Source organism: Rhinatrema bivittatum, chromosome 8 (assembly GCF_901001135.1).
Source record: "Rhinatrema bivittatum chromosome 8, aRhiBiv1.1, whole genome shotgun sequence".
NCBI lineage: Eukaryota > Metazoa > Chordata > Amphibia > Gymnophiona > Rhinatrematidae > Rhinatrema > Rhinatrema bivittatum.
In genome coordinates this window covers 209,515,019-209,539,545 of record NC_042622.1, presented here as the reverse complement: position 1 = coordinate 209,539,545, position 24,527 = coordinate 209,515,019, and positions in this window count along the sequence as shown.

Here is a 24,527-nt window from a genome sequence, read left to right as displayed (position 1 = left end):
TCAAAATATAAAAGGAAAAAATAAATATAGAATACAAGATATCAATGTCTATTAGACCACAAACATGGGAAGAACCAATGGTGACCAAGTGAGAGGTTGTGATACTTGGAGCTCCATCAGTGCTAGTCTGTCTCAAATTTTCCTTGCCAACCTTACCTAAGGTGAAGGAGGATACCCCAAGAACCACTGCACCCAGACCCCCTTAGCAGACTTTGGAGGGATTCCTGACCCGAGCATCAGATTCGGTGTTGAAGGGTTGCATTGCTGTCAGAATTTTGGAGGCAGTCATATGACTGGGTAACGATGTTCATTAAGTCTTGGTGCACCAGTTATTCTCCCTGTGCCAAGTGGCATGGCAATGATGATTGGGGAAACTCTAATGCAGCTGGGGATGCGTAGAGAAGTGGCAGCAGGAGCATCTGCTGAGGGGGGGGGGGGGGGGGGAGAGTCCCATTCGCCATCCTTGAGAATGCCGTGCGGATACTGAGGACTCAAAGCAAGGATTGCGGCAAGAGCTGAGGCTGGCATAAATCTTGAAGAAAAACCTGCCCCTGCTACAGCAGGCATCCAACGTCTTTATCTGGGGAAAGCTCTGCAGTGACTACGGTGGTTTCAGCTTCACTTTCAAGCTTATCTGCAACTTTAAAAAAAACTGCCCACCATAGCCCCAGTCTCCGTGCAGACCATTCTGTCTTGGTTGGAACAGACCGCTTCTTCATTAATGCTATTCACTTTGGATAGTCATATTCGGATACAAATACATGAAGTCTCTCTATGGGGCCAGTGTCAAAGTAGTGGGAAGTGTCAACAAGCAAGCGTAGAAGAGGATAAGCTTATCCTGGAGCCTTTGTAAGGCATACACTTGCGCTCTCAGGGCTTCCTGAGCCTCCTCCATGTAAATGTTTGCCACAGTGAAAACGCTCGATTTTCTATAGAGGAAATTACGTAGACCTGCTGCACTTGATGGACCCTACTGCATGGATACGTTTGTTGTGAAAAATAATGCAGATATGGCAACAAAAACCAGGAAAAAGGTGGTGGAAAAAACTGAAACCAGCAGAAAGAATCACTGATGAGGCAGAGCAACCAGTTCTCATCCTGTCGAAAGTAGCCGCCAAACACTTAACAGTGTGTGTTACTGCACTACTTGAAGACAAACTAGCAAAATTCCAATTACACATTGGAGGAATTAAAAAGAAAAAACTCTGACTGCATATAACAGCAGAATTACCTCAAATGAAAATAAACTGTTGCTGTGCAAGGAAATAGTGAGTAACTGGTCAGTCCTTTACTCTGGAACTCCCTTCCAGATGATTTGAAAGCAGAACCAGGCATGCGTACCTTTAAGAAACAGTTAAAAGTCTTATTTTTATTACTCAAGCTTGTGGAATAACAAGTGTGGCACCCCTGCAGGATGGCCACTAGATGTCTCTAGGTTCCTGTACAGATCTTTAATATCATGAGCCTTCCATCCCCCATCAGTCCCTCCCACCTGGAGGGCTGTGATTGGATGCCTCAACCCTATTTAGCCCAGCCATTTTAGAACTCTGGCTGATCAGTTTTAGAGAGCCTCTGAACAAGGAGGATGTTTTGCTTTTATTCTCTGGTGAGGCCTTTCAGTCTCACCCTGTATCTTCTGTTTAAAGGGAAACCTCATTCTGCACTCCCTGCCAGAGGGATTCTTCTCACATTAATTACAGAGAGAGAGAGAGAGAGATTTTAAGCTGGATTCTCTTTTGGGGCAAAAGGGCTTTCAACCAGAGGACTGAAGAGCTGTGAGCCCACTATAAACCCTAGGTGAGGCAAACACCAGTGACAGATCCTGCTGAGAGAGACAGTGATGGCTGAAGATGTATCCGGTTTTACCTTTTGGAAGTATCTTCTGGACATAAACAGTGGGGGGAGATTTTTCTGATCCACCCCTCCCCACAAGGATGCAGTGCTGGCATAGCCTGAACCTCTTCTGAATTTTCTCCAAGAGAAGTCCCCAGTCACAACAACTAAGGATGAAAGAGCGAGATCAGGAGACCCAATTGGATCTCCACATTCATGGGACCAGTTCGGGCTGGGTGTCCAGGAAGGATATGGAGTCAGGTGGGACTGTTTTTGCAGTGAAGGACCCCCCTCCTTCTTGGTGAGCCGCTGGGTGAGCTTTCCACAATTAAAATCACCGTGGAAGCTCTACCCAGATGCCTGAAACAAAGGACGCCTACCTACAGAGAAATACACGCATGTGCCAATAGTCAGATGTGGCTTCAACCATATGGACAAATGGACTTTTAATTAACGATTACCAATTTGTAAACTTTCTTTTAACACCCAGAACCTGATCCTGTCTTATTTGTCCCAGCATCTCACACCATGAGAGGCAGCCACATTATATACACACTGCAGGGAAGACCCCCATGAGCTGGGCCATAAGCGAGAGCTTCCCCCCCATAAAAATAATTCTCCATGGGATAGAGAGTCAAGCAAGGATGAAAACTGCTAGCCGGAGCAGCCCCAAAGAAAACAAATATGTTTGTGTGCCTTTGGGAATTAAACCTCCCCAGTAAGGGTTACACAAGTAACTAGGCTTTAGGATAATAGGCAACTGGATGTTAAGTAATGTTTGAAACCAGTCTTAAAGGCCTGCTACTCTTTAGTTGGGATTACAGCGTAGATAAAGAGCATATCAGACTAGCAATGAATAATATTTGGCAAACCACTCTTCATTTATTCATTTAAGTTATATTTCACTTTCTCAAGCACTCGAAAGCGGATTACATTCAGGTACTGTTGGCATCTCCCTATTTGATTTTGTCAAGCTTGCCTTTTTAACTGCGTATGTAATCATGTACTCCGCCGTAATTTAAAATAAACAGATAAATTACCTGCAATCACAACTGAGAGCACTGCAAAAGAAAAAAAAAAACAAACTGCTGGAAAGAAGAACTGATAGTCAAGATAGGCAAACTGACCCAGGCCAGTGATTATACCCATTTTAAACTATTCAGATAAAGTCACACTTTTCCAGGCCTTCAGATTGACCAACTTGTTGGAACGTGACAGTAAAAAGATTGGACTTTTTTTTTCAGGATTTTTCAGTGCAAGTGGCAGGGAAACGGAAGGAGACAGCACCTTGCTGTCCGCAGTTGTTTCAGGAAGGCGCTAAGTTTGCCATTCAGTCTCCAGCCAAACTGCCAGTGTTCCACCAAAGCAGGAGCGAGCTTTTCAACACAGCTGCAGAGATGAAAACGCTCATGGAGCTGCTGGATTGAAAGTGAAAGCATCAGGCGGTGGGCATTTTTTTATAATCCTGTGTTATAAATCAGATTCATGCAGGGTGAAGCGGAAATGTCTTGTGTTTAAAAATTTTAATTCTACAGACTATAGCTACTGCATGGCAAATGCAACTTTTGGACTTTTAGAGCTGATACATCTTCAGATGGTTGCAGTTGGGTGTGGTGCTTAGGGGAGAGAGAGGAGAAATTGAAACTAAGACTGCTACACTTAATAGCAAGGCCTGGTGCAGTATGGGATCCTTAATAAATAAATAAACTGCTATTGAGACCGTATTGACTACTCCCTGCTGGATCCAGCTATCTATGGCTATGCTTTTTCAAAACAGCTTTACTGCAAGCTGTGGCTGGGGACAGCATCATAACTTCAAGGGTGGAGAGTTGGCTGAAGCACGTTATGGATCAGGGGTCTCCATAGTATGGCCCTAGGGCTGGAAGTGGCGCTTATCTGCATTTCACTGGTCCCCGGCAGCAACAGCATATGGAACTTGATCTGGCCCTCAGCAGTGGTGACAGAAGGAACTTGGTGTGGCCTGCATTGGTGGCGGTATCAAATGACATCTAGTCAGAGTGGTGTGGGCATGGCATGCCGGTGCAAGACCACCATCGGTTGGCTGCATTATATATTGCTGGTGTTGTGCTACTTGTGCAGGCAGAGCCACTTAGGCTGAGGTGAGAGACTGTAGCACAGTCATAAGGATTGTTTGGTCACTGAGGAGGACAGTACAGGCCATGAGGAGGAAGGCACTTGCAGTACTGAGCTGTATGTTCTGTGGGGTTGCCAGGGAGAGCCAAGTAAGGATTGTAGTTCCCGAAACTCCTAATCACACTGCCATCTCTTCAGAGCTCTTGAGGGATGGGGCATGGACATCGTCCCCTAACCTGGAGGTGCCCATCAGCAGATCACAGTGACCATGGAGGACATATTCATAAAGTCCCTCTGTAAGAAAGAAAGCCTTCACCCATAAGAGCCTTGAATACAAGGTTTGAAGTTGACTCTGAGCCACAGGTAGCAGGTGAAGTTGTTCAGTGTTGAAGGAACGTGCTTTCTTGTTCAGCAAGATATGATTAAATGGGCAGTGGCAGTTTGCAAGAGCTGAAGGGTCTTCAGCTGATAATTAGGTAGCCCAACATAAAGTGAATTGCAATAATCATTTGAAATTATGAGTGCCTGAATAACTGCCCAAATTCATCTTTATTCAATATGTGTTTCAATGGTCTAACCATTCTTAGTTTAAAGGTTTAAAAACTGAATGGGCCTGTGGTTTTAGGGAATGCTGGGAGCCAAAAAGATATCACAGATCCCTGATAATCATAGAAAAGGATTCAGACTCATTCAAATGCCTTCAAACTCTAAGCTAGGAAAGTCATAAGAACATGTCATACTAGGTCAGACCAAGGGTCCTACAAGCCCAGGATCCTGTTTCCAACAGTGGCCAATCCAGGCCATAAGAACCTGGCAAGTACCCAAAAACTAAGTCTATTCCATGTTACCAATGCTAGTAATAGCAGTGGCTATTTTCTAAGTCAACTTAATTAATAGCAGGTAATGGACTTCTCCTCAAAGAACTTATCCAATCCTTTTTTAAACACAGCTACACTAACTGCACGAACCACATTCTCTGGCAACAAATTCCAGAGTTTAATTGTGCTTGAATGAAAAAGAACTTTCTCCGATTAGTTTTAAATGTGCCACATGCTAACTTCATGGAGTGCCCCCTATTCTTTCTATTATCCGAAAGAGTAAATAACAGATTCATATGTACCCATTCTAGACCTCTCATGATTTTCAACACTTCTATCATATCCCCCCTCAGCCGTCTCTTCTCCAAGCTGAAAAGTCCTAACCTCTTTAGTCTTTCCTCATGGTGGAGCTGTTCCATCCCCTTTATCATTTTGGTCACCCTTCTCTGTACCTTCTCCATCACAATTATATCTTTTTTGAGATGTGGCGACCAGAATTGTACACAGTATTCAAGGTGTGGTCTCACCATGGAGCGATACAGAGGCATTATGACATTTTCCGTTTTATTCACCATTCCCTTCCTAATAATTCCTAACATTCTGTTTGCTTTTTTGACTGCTGCAGCACACTGAACCGACAATTTCAATGTGTTATCCACTATGACACCTAGATCTCTTTCTTGAGTGGTAGCTCCTAATATGGAACCTAACATTGTGTAACTATAGGATGGGTTATTTTTCCCTATATGCATCACCTTGCACTTATCCACGTTAAATTTCATCTGCCATTTGGATGCCCAATCTTCTAGTCTCACAAGGTCTTCCTGCAATTTATCACAATCTGTTTGTGATGCAACTACTTTGAATAATTTTGTATCATCTGCAAATTTGATTACCTCACTTGTCGTATTTCTTTCCAGATCATTTATAACTATACTGAAAAGTACGGGTCCCAGTACAGATCCCTGAGGCACTCCACTGCCCACTCTGTTCCACTGAGAAAATTGTCCATTTAATCCTACTCTCTGTTTCCTGTCTTTTAGTCAGTTTGCAATCCACGAAAGGACATCGCCACCTATCCCATGACGTTTTACTTTTCTTAGAAGCCTCTCATGAGGAACTTTGTCAAACGCCTTCTGAAAATCCAAGTACACTACATCTACCAGTTCACCTTTATCCACATGTTTATTAACTCCTTCAAAAAAGTGAAGCAGATTTGTGAGGCAAGACTTGCCTTGGGTAAAGCCATGCTGAATTTGTTCCATTAAACAAATATGTTCTGTGATTTTGATATTTAGAACACTTTCCACTATTTTTCCTGGCACCGAAGTCAGGCTAACTGGTCTGTAGTTTCCTGGATCACTCATTCTACCTACTTATAGTTCCTCAGAAAAATAAAACAAATTATTATATTGCAGTCATGAATATAATAAATCTATTTATTTATTTATTTATTTGTTTTTTTATACCAACATTCAATTCAGAATATCACATCGGTTTACAGAAAACAGAATTGTCATCAAATATACTATTGAGGGCAGAATACAGTGAAACAGTTCAAAACATTAAGTATGAAATTATAACATCAAATTAAAAAGCAACATAGATTGAAAGTAGACCTATATAAAAACAATAACCTATTGTTATTTAAATGTCATTGGTATATAGATTAAAATGAATATTGTAGGTCTTTAAGGTAATACATACTCCATAGTTTTTTGGGGAGAGATATTAAATAGGGCAAAACCTTGGGGAACATCCACCAAGTGGATTGATGGTGCCCCCATCTTGACCAGCTGCTGCCAATTGGACAGATAAGCCTTAAACCACTTCAAGACAACATAACCCATGCCAAGGGAAGAAAGCCTATTAACCCCTTATGTCCTAGTGTCCTATTTAGAAGACAGCTTCTTAAAAAAAAAATTGGGACATAATGAGTTAAGGCTCACTGTATCAAAGGCAGAGGAAGTATCTAGGCCGACCATGATTATTACTGCACCCTGGTTGTCAAGATGACAGAGCATAAAATCTTGCAAGGAAAGCAGTAGAGTTTAGAAACTCAGTAAAGCCGATGCAGAACAACTTCTCCGTCAGTTTTGCATGATCTGCTCCACTTCTGCGGAAGCAACTTCAAGAAAAGGTTCCCAGGCTCTGGCGAGTCCTGAGGACCCCCTGAACATAAGCTATGGAAGGCTGAGGCCTGATGATTTCATCAGAGCAATGACTCTCGAACAATTCAAAATCGAATTCAAAAACAGGTCTTAGAGCTTTAGAGAGTTCAACTAAACTTTTTTTTACAACAAATAAATCACAAGGGTGACTGAAAGATGCTGCTGCTAGGCGTGAGGTATAATGTCAGATGCAAGTCTGTAAGTGGAGCTCACAGTATAATACTGGTCTTTATTCTCTGAAGTTTAGGACTTATGCCATTTACGTTCAGCCCTATGTGTGACCTATTTTTTTAGGGATACATTCTTACTAGGAGTGTGCCCCAAAAATTTAATTTAAGGGGTTTTTTTTTTCTTTTTTTGGAGGGTTTTTTTCTCTGAGAACTGTTTTGTTTAATGTTTATTTCATTTGAGTTCCTTTATCAAAACAAAATAAACATTAAAAAAAAAAAAAAATGGGAGGGAGCCTTCGGGACTCCACCCCACCCTGAAAATGGTGCCAGGCCTGGGAACCAACCAGGCCCTCACTTAGCCCATCCGTGAAAGTCCTAGGCAATCAAAAGGGCAGAGAAGGTGCCCACTCGCTTTCTGCCTGTTGGCCAGCTCCTTAAAATGGCGCCAGCCTGTCCCCGAGACCAGCGCCATTCTAAAGTGACTATGGCGTCAGCCTCAGGGCCAAACCTGCACCATTTTAAAGAGAAGACCGACAGGACAGGAGGCAGGTGGGATCCTTTCTGCCCCTTTGACTGCCCAGGACCCCCGTGGATGGGGTAAGTGGGGGTTGGGGCGGTTCCCAGCCCCAGTGGCCTTCCAGGAGGGGTATCGGTGGCCGCAGGGCAGGCCTGGGGGCCTGCGTCAGATGTTTTTCTTGTCCTCCCCAAGCATTTCCCTTGTCAACACGAAACCAACAAAATAGGAGATATCATTGGCATTTCCCCATTTCATTTCAATCGAAGGCACATCCCTAGTTCTTGCTCGTACCAGGCACCCAAGAAATCGATCAGGTAGGACTTATTAATCAGTAATGGGGCCACTGATGGGGCAATATGGGATAACATATGGGTCAGAGACTCAGCTAAGGTATCCACTGAGGCGAGGACCTGTAGTTTTTCTGAATTAGACCATTCTGCCCCAGGCTTTGTGATGTGTATGGGCTCTCAATACCTCTTTCGAGAACGGGGATTACATGCTGCATGGGTAGGGCGATCCAGAAAAATATGAAATTTTAATAGAAAAGTGCTCAGACAATTTAAGGGAGGAAGTTACAGCATACTTTCCTTCCTACGGATGTGCGTCCTTATTGAGCTGCAGTTAAAAATCTTAAGAACATAAGAAATTGCCATGCTGGGTCAGACCAAGGGTCCATCAAGCCCAGCATCCTGTTTCCAACAGAGGCCAATCCAGGCCACAAGAACCTGTCAATTACCCAAACACTAAGAAGATCCTATGCTACTGATGCAATTAATAGCAGTGGCTATTCCCTAAGTAAAATTGATTAATAGCCATTAATGGACTTCTCCTCCAAGAACTTATCCAAACCTTTTTTGAACCCAGCTACACTAACTGCACTAACCACCTCCTCTGGCAACAAATTCCAGAGCTTTATTGTGCATTGAGTGAAAAAGAATTTTCTCCGATTAGTCTTAAATGTGCTACTTGCTAACTTCATGGAATGCCCCCTAGTCCTTCTATTATCCGAAAGTGTAAATAACCGAGTCACATCTACTCGTTCAAGACCTCTCATGATCTTAAAGACCTCTATCATATCCCCCCTCAGCCGTCTCTTCTCCAAGCTGAACAGCCCTAACCTCTTCAGCCTTTCCTCATAGAGAAGCTGTTCCATCCCCTTTATCATTTTGGTTGCCCTTCTCTGTACCTTCTCCATCGCAACTATATCTTTTTTGAGATGCGGCGACCAGAATTGTACACAGTATTCAAGGTGTGGTCTCACCATGGAGCGATATAGAGGCATTATGACATTCTCCGTTCTATTAACCATTCCCTTCCTAATAATTCCCAACATTCTATTTGCTTTTTTGACTGCTGCAGCACACTGAGCTGACGATTTCAATGTGTTATCCACTATGATGCCTAGATCTTTTTCCTGGCTGGTAGCTCCTAATATGGAACCTAACATCGTGTAACTACAGCAAGGGTTATTTTTCCCTATATGCATCACCTTGCACTTGCCCACATTAAATTTCATCTTGCACTGTTGCACGTTACGATAAAGCCCAGATGTACATGATGAAGTTCACCCTCTCTGCTATTTGTGCTTAAGTGTCAGTGATAAAGGAGCCTTTATTCGCAAGTCTCTACCAATGTAATAAACTCCAAATCGTTTTGGGAAGAGATTTTTCTGACTTTGCGGCAGACGTCTGATGCTCCTTTATTGTATACTGGGACTGGAGCAGGCTTGGGATGGAAGGCTTCAAAGGAGAAGGTGCAGCCAGAGCCGATAAGAACGGTTAAACCTTTCTTTATTTATAGCTAGAAAGTGTGTGTTCCTACTCAGTGTGTGTGGATGAAAAAGTGCCTACAAAAGAACCATGGCAGCAAGTAATGTTGGATTTATGACATATGGAAAGACTGAATATTGCATTAGGGATCTACCAAGTGTTGGCAAGCATTTTAGTGTTCCTGGCAACCCTGGAAAGCCTGCCACAGGGACATCAGGATGCCTTAAAAGGACCGTGCCTCGAAGTAATGGAAACATTGCTGATTACTGAGATTTATTAACATGTAATTTAGTATTTGTGAACTTACAACTGAAATCTCTGGTTTTCAGAGTTGAGGTTGGAAGGATGGATGTAGAGTGTGATGTGTGTTAGAATGGATGATATGTGATTGAGGGGGAAGAAGTTAAGGGGGGGGAAGGAGGGTATTCGAGGTAAAACACAAATACCCGCTGGAACTTGTGATGGATGTGACTGTCTATCATAACAACTTCTTGTGTATAGCTGGATTTTTGAATATCGGATAAGGAGCCTTCATCGCAAGACTGAAAATTTGGAGAACTATACTAGGCAGTTGAATTTGCACCTACTAAACAGCCAGACTCCTTATAACTCCTCCAAATGACTTCCTTAAAAAATACTTCATGAAAGTTTTCAAGATCCCACTGGATACACTACCTCCAATTAATAAGGTTTTATTTTCTTTCACTGGGAGAATGTACTGGAGGACTAGCCAGGCCCGCCGATGAAGGGCACTTAGCTTTAGATAGCCTGGATCTTACAGGTCGGCTAGAAAAGTCATCTGTGGAAGCAGTGGATAGAGCAGAGGTGGCCAACTCAAGTCCTTGAGAGCCACAAATAAGGCAGGTTTTCAGCAGATCCACAATACATATGCATGTGATAGATTTACACGCACTGCCTCCACTGTATGCAAATCTATCTCATGCATATTCATTGTGGATATCCTGAAAGCCAGGCCTGTTTGTGGCTCTTGAGGACTGGAGTTGGCCACTCCTGTGTTAGAGCAATGCATCTTGTGACTTTTGTCTTACCGCAGGGCAAAGACATATTCATGCGTGCATTCTTTTGCAAACAACAAGTTTTGATTCATGGCCAGAAATGTGGATATTTCCAGATTTATGCAGGTCTACCCAGGATCATAGAAAACAATTTCTGGCAATGTGTTAGGAAGTGATGTGTTGTTGTTTGTTTTTCCCCATAAAAGTATAGTTATGCACCATGATACTAGATAGGTCTTTTTTGAGATATCTCAGCTTTGCTTCTTTTTTTTTAACTCTAAAAGTTAAGAAAGTCTTGGGATTGGAGTTGGCACATAGAAAGCATTGGATTTCAGGTCAGACTTGGGGACTGCTGGTTTAAATTGGGGTGTTCCCCTCTCTTGCTGTTAAATTTTATGTTGTTCCTTTTATCTTCTGTTAAATACTATAGTTAGTTACCAGCTGGTTTCCTCTTGGTTTCTCCTCTTTTGTGGACCAATAGGGCTGAATTTTCAAAAGCATATAAAACGCGGTTTTATGTGCATAAATGGGCTTTTGAAAATTGCCTGAGGGTTATATGCACAAAAGTAGGCTTAGAAGCGATTCCGCGCGTACTTTTTACATTGCTCAACACAGGGTGGAGCGGGGCAGCGATAGCATTCACCTTGTAAATCTCCTTGCAAACATTTCTACTTACAGATGAGCAGATGTAGATTTGTGTGCAGACATCATGCTGCTAATTTTCAAAGAGGACTTCTGCCTGTAAATCTGCTTTGCAAATTCAGGCGAATGTCTGAGTGCGCCTAGAACATGTGAACTTTAGCCCTTTGCGGTCTGCTGAAAATGATCCTCAGAAAGAACGCATTCTGGACTATTATGTAATATTCCTTTCCCTTCTTTTATATATATATTATTTGCAATGCATTTCTTGTTTTCAGGCATCAAGGCGTAAAGTTCAAATAAAATCAGAATAAACGAGAGGAACCAAGGAACATAAAAATAAAAAGGGAAACAGCCCCCCCCCCCATTACATGTCAAATCACATCAACATGTAAAACAAAGTAGTATGCAGGATGCACAAAATAATAATTAATGTGACTGCTCTCAGTGCTCTGCAAAGCTGGGAGTTGCTGCATTCTGCCCACCCTCAGAATAGTGTAGGTTAGCAAGGGAGGGGGGTGAAGGGAGTGACATAAACTGCGTAGACCTTTTTTTCTTCCCCCTTCACCTCACACCCTGCAGACCTTTTTCCTTCCCCCCTCCTACATTTTCCTTCATTCTTTTAATGCAAGTTACATGGCTGCAGATCTAATACCATGAACCCTCACACTGCGCTCCCAGCATTCACTCCCTCCTCAAATCCCCCCCCCTTCCCCCACATCATTCAACCCTTCCTTGGGTTTCCCCTAGCATTCACCAATTTCTCACCTCACCCCAACATTAATCCTCACCTCCCCTTCAGTGTTCATCCCCTTCCTTACCTCCCCCCAACATTCACCCAATCTCACTGTGCCTGCCCCCTAAGCATTCTCGCTGTCTTCCTCCCTTAGCATTTAGACCCAAGCACATCTCCCCTGCACCAGCATTCACCTCTCATTTCCCCCACCATTCATGCCCTCTCGCACCGCCGAGCCCCCAAACATTCACCTCCTCGACATTCAAACCCCTGTCGCACCACCAGCATTTACCTTCTCTTCCCTTCAACCCTTATCAGCCATTCACTTCCTCTCCCTCTCAACAAATTACTCACAGCTTACCTGCCTGGTTGCTCTGGGATGTCTCCCTCTTCTTCCTCCCCTCTGATAGCAGTGGAATCTGGCACTGCTATTGTGTTTGCTCCAGCCCCTCCCTCTTTTCCCCCTCCCCGCAACAAGCCACACATGCAAGGGAAACAGAAGGAAGAAGGCTGGAGCAGACAGCGGAGCAGCTCTTCTTTGCTTTGCTCTGTCCACCCATTGCTGGAGGAGGCAGAAGAGTCAGTAGTTTTCTCCTACCTTCCATCCCTCTTGACTGATACAGTCCATTCAATGCAAGCCAAGCACCAGGTGCAGCAAGGTGTGGGAGGGAGGTTTGGGGCAATTCGGAGTAAAGCCATATACGGAGAGACTAAAGGAGCTAAAGATGTACTCTCTAGAAGAAAGAAGGGAAAAGAGAGATATAATGCAAATACACAGACATCTAGCAGAGTTCCATCAGATACCAGAAGGAAGAGTTTTCCATAGAATGAGAAGCTCGTGGACAGGAGCTCATCATCTGAAGCTGAAAATGCTCTTTCACAGAGAGGATGGTGGCCCACCTGGAACAGACTTCCAGTAGAGGTGGTAGGAACCAAACCTGGGGCAGAATCCGAGCACGCATAGTAGCAGGAGGAGGGATGGAGAAGACTGCACAGATGGCAGGCACAACTGGGCAGACGGGTGAGCCAAGTGACCCTTATGTGCCAGTATCTGCTGTGCCCATCGATTGTTTCCATTCCTTGCAGGCTAAATAAACCAATGCCTTCAGCCTTTCCTAATAGTTCATATTATCCAGGCCTCTATTTATGGATTTTCTGCAAAAGGAGATCAGCTGGTCCTGAAACGATCGGACTCTGTTGGTTGTTCTGGAGACACTCAGACGTCATGCCTGATAGCTCACACATATATGTAGATTACGTGTTGGTACCTGACTGAAAAAACAAAACAAACCCCTATTTGCTGCATATATTTTATATGAACACATAAGCAGTGCATGAAAGCACAAATCTGCCCTTGTACCTTGTACCTTACCTAAATGCAGTAATGCTGAACCACACTGCATGCTTTCTGAGGGACATCCCTGTTTCTCTAAACAGGCAGCAGCTATCTGAGCCTGAATCATGAATGTTGTTTGTTTGTTTGTTTTTTTGGATGGAAACTGCTGTTGAGTCTGTGCTTAATTCCTGAGGCAGGCAGACTGTTCAGCACGCAGTTATTTTTCAGCAATGAGAAATGAGGTGCAGCCCAGTCAGATTTATGTACTCCTGCTCCAGGTCACTGACAGAGGCACTGGGGATAGGAACAAGCCTGACTTGGCCGTATTCAGGCTTTCGGACCCTTGCCGGCCACAGACAGCGTTGCTCCCCTGCTCCCCATTACCCTGGCCTGCAGCTATCTGTGTCCTGCAGTGAGAGTGCCTTGCTAGGCAGGAGCTCCAGCCTCTTCCAGCTAATGCTGGCGAGAGCAGTACCTTGTTTAAAACATGATTTCCTGTTATTGAAACATCTATAAAACTAACTCAGAGCCCAGGACTCAAATCCCAGACTGCTTATTTTAGCCAGAATGAAATTATAGCGCTGGGTCACATGGTTCCTGAGACGAATGTTCACAGCGGTGATGATTTATCCCTTTACCATCCGAACGCAGCACAGTTTCACATCCCAAGCCTGCAGCTGCAATCACATAGCGCCTCTCGTCTGGAAAGGGAACGGCTCTGGGCAAGGGAACAGATCTCCAGCCTGCTTAAACAAAAATAAATGTTTCAATCGCATTTCGATTAAAAAAAAAAAAAAAAAAAACCCACAACAAAAATGTTTTGCCTTCTTTGGTAGATTGAAAATATGTGGCGTTGGTTTTATTCATGTGCAAGTGACGTGAAGAAGAGGGGGTGACAGGGAAGATAGGGGAGAGTGAGTGCTAGGGGACTTCTGACAACCCCTTTGAAGGCTCTGAGAGGACAAACTGGGCACCTGTCAGGTTCAGTGATTTCTGCTGTCTCAGCAGAGCAGCCTTTAGGATGATCAGCCCTTCTGTGAGATTGAAGGCAGCGTGGCAGAGATCCCCTGTGCTTATCCCATGCTTTCTTGTCTCCACCACCTTTGCTGGGAGGCTACCACCCTCCCTGTAAAGAAATCTTTCCTTCAATCACACCTGAATCCCCTTTCAGCCTCCTCCTATGACCCCCCCCCCCCCCCCTATTCCAGAACCTCCTTCCCATTGCTAGAGGCTCTCCTCCTGTTCATTACCTTGGATGTACTTCAATGTCTCTATCGTATCTTCCCTATTCCGCCTTTCCTCTAAGCTATACGTGTTTAGCTCTTTAAATTATTCCCCATAGGCCGTACAGTGAAGAACGCGGACCATTTCTGCAGCCACCCTTTGTACAGACTCCACCCGGTTTATATCCTTCTGAAGGTGCAGTTTCTAGAATTGTACGCAGTATTCCAAGTGAGGTCTCACCAGGCATTTATAGAGGGGCAATTTCGTGTGAACTACCTCAGTCATGCATATGGTATGGAATGAACCTGTTCATGTTAAAGAACTTTTCATAATTTCTTAGACAGAGATAGATTTTAAGCTCTGAGATTGTTCTCTGCTCCCATTTATTCTGAAATGTATTTCCATTTATTAAGGTAATGTAATATGTGCTCTATATAAAAGGATGAAGCTTTTTATTCCATTTTATTAGTGCCTGTGCCAGACACAGAGTCTGTTATTACTGGCTACCATAACAGAATAGAAAATAATTACTCTCCCAGTTGTGTGCATGTGGTTTTTTTTTTTTATGTATGACTGTACATATGTTTAATATGTATTTAAGTTTTAAGCACACCTTGTAGAGACACAAGGGCCTTGAGAGGGGGGAACAATGCAGCCCTTGCTTGTAGGCAGTTACCCCCCAGGCTCTCGTGGCTTTGCAAGCAGGAGAAACCACATAATGAGTCTGTTGCTGCTTAATTTACAACCTGCTGCACAAGCATCCTCAGGTCATCAGACAGCAGCTGCATTATGCCTGCAGGGGCTTATTTTGCCTTCTCTTTCAGTTTATTTTATTTAGCATTTTTTATATACCGAGGTATAGCAGAGTTGCCTTCACTCCGGTTTACATACAGAAACAACATGTTACATAGAACGATGTATGAAGATTACAATTTAAAATTAACGATAGTAAATACAACAGGAGAATGTATAACAAGATAACACAGGATAGAACCCTGAATAGATGTACATATATCTCATGAAACATTGAAGGGCATCTGTGTCATTGTAACAGGGAGAATGAAAAATGGCAGAATATATAAAAGAATTTTAGAGTCATTGAGTGCTATCTTTAAAAGATTGGCTGAGAAGCCAGGGTTTTAAGTCTTTTTTGAAGGATTTTAAGTTATCTTGATTGGTGAGGCAATGAGGAAGCGAGTTCCAGAGCTTAGGGCCGATGATGGAAAAGGCTCTGTTTCTGGTGGAGGATAATTTAGCCTGTGGAAGAGAGGGAATCACTAGATTAATTTTAATGGCGGTTCGTGTAGTACGTTGGGAGCAATGGATGTGAATGATGTCATCAAAGGCGGAATAGTCGGCATTGTATATTGCTTTGTGGAGTATGGTGAGGACTTTGAATTCTGCTCTTTTTTCAATAGGGAGCCACTGTAATTGGTTGAGAACAGGTGTAATGTGATCAGCTTTTCTTGTACCTGTTAGAACTCTGGCTGCAGAGTTGTCTTTGCTTCGGGCTCCGGCTCCGCTCCTCTTGGGCAGCATGCAGGAAACAGTGAGGCTGAGGCTGGAGCAGACAGAGCAAAGAAGAAAAGAGCCACTCTCCTGCCTACTCCAGCCCCTCCCCTCCTGAATGGAAAAAAAAGGGGGGGGAGGGGGAGGGGGGCAAGGCTGGAGTGGACGGAGCAAGCAGTCGGAATTGTTTGATCCCTGAGCGATCTCAAAGCCTTGGCAAAGCCCGAGCCCCCTCCAATTATGCCTCGGGCCCACCCGGTTCCGGACCTCTTAACCCACAGGAGGGTAGGGGGTGAAGCTGGAGCAGTTAGAGAGGAGAAGACTTTTCTGCTCCTTCAGTTGTCCCCCTCCTCCCCAACTCCAGTCCTGCCACGCAGGTATCATGAGGGCAGGGGCTGAGGCTGGAACAGACTTAAGCAAACAGGAGCCGGCGAGGGGGCTGGGGAAGTGGAAATTTTCCTTGGACAAGCAGGGGCAGTAATCAGCCACACAAATTAGTGATGCAATCCAACAATGCCAGCGACGCAGATAGCAGTCTCAGAGCTAAGAAAGACTGAGAAGATCTTTCAGAGCGGGCGCACACCTTCCCGCGCAGCTACAGCAGCATGAGAATCCTCAATGGTTGTTTTTTTCTGCTAGCACAAAAAGATGTGGTTTTTTGCTCTCTCAAAAATTAAAGCCTCTCATTGTCAGATTTTCTTTAGGGTTTTTTCCCCTTTTCTCTTGACATTTATTCTTTTATTTTTCTGTTACGGTTGTGGACCCTTGGGCTGGTTGAGACAGTTGGGGGTATGCTGTGGGAACCAATAGCAAGAGTCACAGCCGGGAGGCGGCACGGAAGAGACTCGGAAGAGGCTTCACCATGGGAAGTCCGAGGTCCCCCCAGGAGGAGCCCGTAGGGACCCGGACCTCTTGGACTTAGGTGGGACCCTAATCGACCAAGGATCTGGGCTGTGGCTGAAGAGACGGACGAAGGACGGCTGGGCCGAGGTAGCTGAAGAGTCTTCACCCTCGGAAGCCCGCGGTTCCCCCAGGAGGAGCCCGTGAGAGCCCGAGCCGCTGGGACTTAGGAGAATTCTCTGGGCCAGCAAGTACCGGATACCTGAGGTGGTGGAAGAAACTGAAGTCGAAGTCCAAGAGCGAAGCCGGGTCAGAAGCCAGAAGTCAGAGATCCAAACCAAACCAAAGCTAGGGACGAAAGCTGAAGACGGAGTCGAGGGATGGAGCCGGGTCGAAAGTCAGAAGTCAGAGGACGAATCAAAACCAGGAGCGGAAGCTGAACACGAAGTCAGGAGGCGAAGCCGGGTCAGAAACCAGGAGTCAAGAGTCAGCAGAGACGAACCGGAGTCCTACGCAGCAACTAGAGACACAGAGGAACTGTGTGAACCTCGTTGCAAGGCAAGGAAGGAGCCTAGCTGCAGGACTTAAGTAGGGCTGGAGCATCTGACGTCATCAGGAGGCAGTCCTGTGGTTTCCCGCGCTGGCCTCTTTAAATTCACAGCCCCTGCGCGCGCGCACCTAGGGGGCATGGCCAGATGCGAAGGAATGCCGGCGTCTCCCTCGTGGAGGGAGAGCCGCGGCTGAGGCCTGGTCAGGCCGAATCAGGACCACAGCGGCCCAGGCCGGCCTCGAGGTAAGGGGAGGACCCAGGGCATGCCGGGGCCATAACAGTACCCCCCCCCCTCCTACGCCCCCTTCCCGGAGGCCCGGGTTTACCTGGATGATCCATGTGGAACTGACGAAGGATAGACTTGTCCAGGATATGGGAAGAAGGCTCCCAGGAGTTCTCCTCTGGACCGTACCCCTCCCAAGAGAGAAGGTACTCCCACCGGCGATGGTGGAACCGAACATCTAGAACTTCCTTCACCGTATAGGTGCCATTGGTTTTGGCCTCAGGGGCGGTAGGTTCCAGAGCTTTACCATGAAAGGTGGAGAGCACCACAATCTTAAGCAAAGACACGTGGAACACATTGTGGATTCTCAGGGTGGACGGCAGACGTAACCGGTAGGAGACTGCCCCTACTCGCTCCTCTACCGCGAACGGACCAATGTACCTGGGGGCCAGGCGATTAGAGGGAGTCCGTAAGTGGATGTTCCTGGTGCTCAACCATACTTTCTGCCCCAGGAGGAAGGCCGGGGCAGGTCGCCGTGACCTGTCTGCATATCTCTTAGCCTTGGCCGCCGTCAGACAGAGTTTCTCCTGGGTGGCGCTCCAGAGGTTGCGCAACTGTCGTGCCGTAAGTTGGACTGCCGGGGATGGCACTGTCAAAGGCAAAGGCAGACGAGGCCTTAGGGTCTTCCCGTAGACCACCTGGAACGGGGAGAGGTTGGTCGCGGAGTGCTTGTGGCGGTTATAAGAGAACTCCGCCCACGGTAACAAGGGAACCCAATCATCCTGGAGATCCCCCATGAAGGACCGGAGGAAGGCCTTTAAGGTCCTATTAGTGCGCTCGGCTTGCCAGTTGGCCTGGGGATGGAAGGCAGTAGTTAAGTCGAGTTGCACGCCGAACTTCCTGCAAAGGGCCTTCCAGTATTTTGCAGTAAACTGCGGACCACGGTCAGAGGTTATGTGCAACGGGAGGCCATGTAGGTGGAAGATGTGTTGCGTAAAGAGGGTAGCTAATTCTGGTGCCGAAGGCAATTTAGCGAGAGGCACGAAGAGAGCCATCTTTGAGAAGTGGTCGACCGTGACCCAGATTACGGTCTTCCCATCTGAAGTCGGCAAATCTACAATAAAGTCGGTGGAAAGGTGGATCCAGGGCTCGGTAGGAATGGGAAGCGGCTGGAGAAGCCCCCAGGGGTGTCCGTGCAGGGGTTTTTGCCGGGCACAGATGGGACATGACTGGACGTAGAGGCGGACGTCCCTCTTGAGCTGTGGCCACCAATAGAATTCCGACAGAAGATCCAGGGTCCTGGCTATTCCTGGATGTCCAGCAGTCAAGGAGTCATGGGCCCAGGCTAACACCTTCCGACAGGAACGAGATGGCACCACAGTCTTCCCCGCAGGAGCCACCTCGGATGCTGCTAGAAGAACCTTGGCCGGGACCAGAATGTACTGAGGCGAGTGGATGACATCTTCAGTCTCCGTCGTGCGGGAGAGAGCATCCGCTCGAACGTTCTTGGAATCTGGTCGGTAAAGGAGGGAAAAGTTAAAACGGCTGAAGAAGAGTGACCAGCACGCCTGCTGTGGATTAAGGCGCTGGGCGCGACACAGGTAGTCCAAGTTTTTATGGTCTGTGTAGACGATTATTGGGTGTTGGACCCCCTCCAACCATTGGCGTCATTCTTCGAATGCAAGTTTGATGGCCAGTAGTTTTTTATCCCCTATGCCGTAGTTCCTCTCGGTGGGGGAGAACTTGCGTGAGTAGTAGGAACACGGCAGAGGTTTCCCTCCCTTGGATAACTGGCTTAGAACAGCCCCGACCACTACGTCGGAGGCGTCGACCTCCACGATGAACGGGCGTTGGGGATCAGGGTGGTGGAGGCAGATGTCTTGGAGGAATGCCTTCTTTAATTCCTGGAATGCTCGTAGAGCCGTCGGTGGCCAGTGCTTAGCGTCGGCGCCCTTTCTGGTAAGAGCCGTCAGCAGAGCTACCTTCTGGGAGTAGTGTGGAATAAATTGCCGGTAAAAGTTGACGAATCCCAGGAACCATTGGAGTGCCTTCACCCCCAGTGGTTGTGGCCAGTCCTTGATCGCCGCAACCTTCTCCGGGTCCATAAGAAAACCTGTGGAAGATACAATGTACCCCAGGAAGGGTAATGAATCTTGCTCGAAGAGGCACTTCTCAAATTTAGCGTAAAGTTGGTTGTCTCGTAGTTTTTGGAATACTTGTCAGACATCTTGGTGGTGCGACTCCAAGTCCCTGGAGTATATGAGCACATCATCGAGGTAAACGATTACTGAGGAATGTAACATGTCTCTTAGAACCTCATTCATGAGGTTTTGAAAAACCGCCGGGACATTGCAGAGGCCGAAGGGCATAACTAGGTACTCGTAATGGCCATCTCTTGTGATAAATGCAGTTTTCCATTCATCACCTGGACGAATCCTTACTAAGTTATACACCCCACGGAGATCCAGTTTTGTGAACACCTTGGCCCCTTGTAGTCTGTCCAGAAGTTCCAGGATCAAAGGCAGAGGGTACCGATCCCGCCGGGTAATGCTGTTCAAGCCGCGGTAATCTATGCAGGGTCAGAGGGACCCGTCTTTCTTCACTTACCCATGGAGGAGGAGAAAGGCAAAAAAGAGCTGAGGCAGACAGTCGCAGCCATCTGCGACCGACGGACACAACACTCCTGACATCAGCTGCAACAGCAAAGCAGCCTTCCTATGTGGTCTTTGATAAAACAGATCATTGGGTATTAAAGATCACACATGTAATCCTTAGCTGGGTGTTTAATGTCCCAGAGCACACAAACAAATGCATTACTCTTCGGAGCTGCTCCAGCTAGCACTCCTTCCAGGTCCTGAGCTCTTTATCCCAGAGGGAGATTCTTTTTATTGGGGGGGAGGGGGGGGATATTCTCATCTATGGCCCAGAGGGTGGTGAGATTTATCCCTTGTGTATGTTGGTAACTGTGGCAACTCCTGGAGGGAGTTATTGTAACAAAATAGGCAGGACCAGGTACTGGGTGTTAAATAATAGTTTACTGATTAGTTAAAGGCAAAGTCCATTTTTAAATGTAAATGTGTGCGGTTACAGATGGTTATTTGTACAGTTAGGGTGTTTTATTCTGGTTAGGTATCTTTTCTTCAGCAATCTGGTTGAGCTTCCCAATTGATGGTGTAAATGTGCACTAAAGCTTTCCCAGTGGCTTACCCGGGATTCCTATGTCAGGGGTCCTCTTCTAGTATAGCAAAATCCATCCTATATCAGAATCCAGTGTCTTCCCGAACACCCAGCCCTGTATCCTGGTTCCCTATTCGTAGAGATCCAGATAGGGTCTCCATGATTTTACTTGACTCCTTCTAGTTGTGTAAGCTTCGTGGACCCTTGGGCCGATCGGAACCAGGAGATGGAATACCTTAGAGAGGTAGAGACACCGGTTCCAACCGGGAGGCGGCGAAGACAGGCTCGCGGACAGTTGAGAGGAAGACACGAAGGGCCCTATGCGACCAAGGGCCAGGAGGAGAGGCTGACCCGGTGGAAGAGGATCTTCGCCCTGGAAGCCGGCACTCCCCCGAGAGGAGCTCGTAGGAGTCCGGCCGCTGGGACTTAGGCGATTCACCCTGGAAGCCGGTGTCCCCCCGGGAGGAGCCCGTAGGAACCCGGCCGCTGGGACTTAGGAGATCTCTACCGACGGAGTCGTTGCTCACCAGGCCAGGATCAGGTGCCGGAGAATCGCCGTCAGCCAGTCCGCGTCTAGAGCCAGAGGATCGTCGTCAGCCAGTCCAAGTCAAGAGCCAGAGAAGTACCGAAAGCCAAGCCGAGTCGAGAGCCAGAAGTCACCGAAGCCAAACCAGAGTCAGGAGCCAGGAAGAACCACAAGCCAATCCGAAGTCGAAAACCAGGAGATCAAGCGACGAGCAGGAACACAGCAACTGGGAGCAGGACGAACCTGGGAACCTCGTTGCAAGGCTCTGAGGAGAGGGGCTGCAGGGCTTAAGTAGCCCAGTCGCGTCTGACGTCACTGGAGGGTGGAGGCAGGTTCCCCGCGCCTGGCCCTTTAAATCCCGGGCCGAGACGCGCGCGTGCCCCTAGGGGGCGGAGCCAGCCGCGGCAAGACGCCGGCTGCTTCGGCGGCGCGGCAGCAGCACAGGGGAAGCGGAGGCAGGCCTGGGCGCCGCGTGGGGACGCCGGAAACGTGGCGGCACGGGCCCTCGGAGGCCCGGGGAGGGCTGGAGTGGAGCGGAACCGCGCAACTGTGAGTGAAGCGGCCGGGGCCGACCCGGAGCCGCAACAAGTTGTCCTGGAAAGGTGACTCCTCAGGTTGAAAAGTCTACACCAGCTACACCAGCCTGGCTCCCAGTGAGGAGGGGGTGACTCAAAACCTCTTCACAACAAAATTCCTAATAAAAAATCTTCCCAGACTGGTGTCCTGCAGTCACCGATGCTTGCCACATTCATGAGGTGAATGGGCTCACTGGTCTTCAGCCCCTGTCCTCTGAATACAGCCAGCGAGGATGACCTTTCCCAAGGGAGCAAGGTTTAACACAGTCCCTTCCAAAAAAATAGGATTCTTCTATTCAGATGCCCCACACAACCAAGTCTGTCACAGGTGCTTGCCTCATTCAGGGAGTGAATGGTCTCACCGGTCTTCAGTCCTGGAGTGACTGTCCCTCAGTTCCAGGAAACAGAGGTCCTTACTGTAACTAAACTCCCAGAGACCCTCTAGCAGGATGAGCAGAGAGGAGACTCCCCTCAAAAATCAAAAACCTGATGAAGCAGGGAGGCCTCACCAGGGAGGGAAAGACAGACATCCTTGCTGCTCTGTGTCTGTCCTGAACGGAATCAGGTCACACTTTAAAAAGCAAAATGGCCGGGTTATAAAGCAAGACATGACCGATCCCAGCTCTCCTAGGTGGGAGCAGGGCAAGGGGGGATGGAAAGCTCAAGAGCGTTTTAATATGTAGAATGGAAACTATGGGCATGTAGTGGTGGACTGGGGTGTCCTGCCATATACAGAAAGGGTAACATTTACATTTCAAAATCCTTCTCCAAATAATCCTCCAAGGAAATGCTCATGTCTAGTTGCACATGAAATCAAATTTCTGCAATAAAAACCATCAGCCAATGCAGTGGAACCTGTTCCAATACAGGAAAGGAAAATAGGTTTCTATTCCAAGTATTTTCTAATTCCAAAAAAGAGAGACGGTCTTTATTCTCCTATCCTGTACCTCGGAAATCTCAACAAGCATCTGAAAAAGGAAAACTTCAAGATGAACTCCTTAAGTACCATTCTACTTCAAAGGGAGATCAACAAGTGGGTATCTGTTAGGGATGTGCAGAGGCATAATTTGTTTCAGTTCGTTCATTTGTTTTGTAGGTCACCTCCATTCATTTCATTAGTTTCAAATAAAAAAAAAATGTTTGTTTCATTCATTTTCCATTAAAGTCAGTGGGGAAGCAATACAGCCTATTTTGAGTTTCAAAATTGGGGTTTCTAATAAATTCTAATGAACCTTGTGGGTAGACAACATTAGAAGGGGGAAGAGAACTCCGAGGCACCCAAGACTGTGGCAAAGTGGCACCAAAAGTGGCATGAATAGCCTAAAGTACTGTAAAGGGGCAAAAAGGTACTAGCAGTGGCAGGAGTTCTCCAAGGCATCATCAGCGGAGCAAATCAGCATCGAGAGTATCAGGAACACCCTAAGGCTTCAAAAGAGGGCATCAATAACAGTGGCATGAGCTTTCAAAGGCAGCATGAAAGGGGCAAAGTGGCCCCTGGAGTGGCACGAACATCCTAAGGCACCATGACAGAGTGACAGGAAACCCCCCCAAGGTGTAAAGTCTGTGGTATGGCTGCAAGGCTGAGTGTCAGAAAGACCCTCAAGGCGTAGCATAAGGGATATGACATCAAGGCACAGTGGCAGTAAGAGCCCCAAGGTTATCAAAGGGAATATAGCAGTAAGGAAGATTCCCAAGGTATAGCATCAGGAGCATGGATGGCAGCAAGGCCCTCAAGGTGTAGCATAAGGAATAAAACAGCAAGGGAGGGTGGCAGCAAAACTCCCAAAGAGTAGCAGGAGGGGTACAGCAGCAAGGCAGCGTGTCAGCAAGACTCCAAGTGTAGCGTCAGGGGCATGGCAACTAGGTAGTGTAACAACAAGACCCCTAAGTATAGCATAAGTGGTATAGCAAAAGGCAGAGAGGCATCAAGACCCCTAATGTGTAGAGTCTGGCGATTGATAGCAAGGCTGAGTGGTAGCAGGACTCCAAGTGTAGCATCAAGGACATGGCAACTAGGTAGTGTGGCAACAAGACCCCTAAGTATAGCATAAGTGGTATAGCAAAAGGCAGAGAGGCATCAAGACCCCTAATGTGTAGAGTCTGGCGATTGATAGCAAGGCTGAGTGGTAGCAGGACTCCAAGTGTTGCGTCAGGGGCATGGCAACTAGGTAGTGTGACAACAAGACCCCTAAGTATAGCATAAGTGGTATAGCAAAAGGCAGAGAGGCATCAAGACCCCTAATGTGTAGAGTCTGGCGATTGATAGCAAGGCTGAGTGGTAGCAAGCCTCCAAGTGTTGCGTCAGGGGCATGGCAACTAGGTAGTGTGACAACAAGACCCCTAAGTATAGCATAAGTGGTGTAGCAAAAGGCAGAGAGGCATCAAGACCCCTAATGTGTAGAGTCTGATGATTGATAGCAAGGCTGAGTGGTAGCAGGACTCCAAGTGTAGCATCAAGGACATGGCAACTAGGTAGTGTGGCAACAAGACCCCTAAGTATAGCATAAGTGGTATAGCAAAAGGCAGAGAGGCATCAAGACCCCTAATGTGTAGAGTCTGGCGATTGATAGCAAGGCTGAGTGGTAGCAAGACCCCCAAAGTATATTGTTAGGAGCAGGACAGCTTTACATTGATTATTTCTCCATGCTGTCTAGTTGCCCTTTTCTCCTGCCTCGGCTCTGTCCTGGTTACTACTTCACTCAGGAATTTCTTGGTTGCTATACTTACTAATCTGACTGCAGCATTTTTCAAAGGGCCATGGATTTGAATGGGAAACATAAATAAATGAAAATAAGATTTTTGTT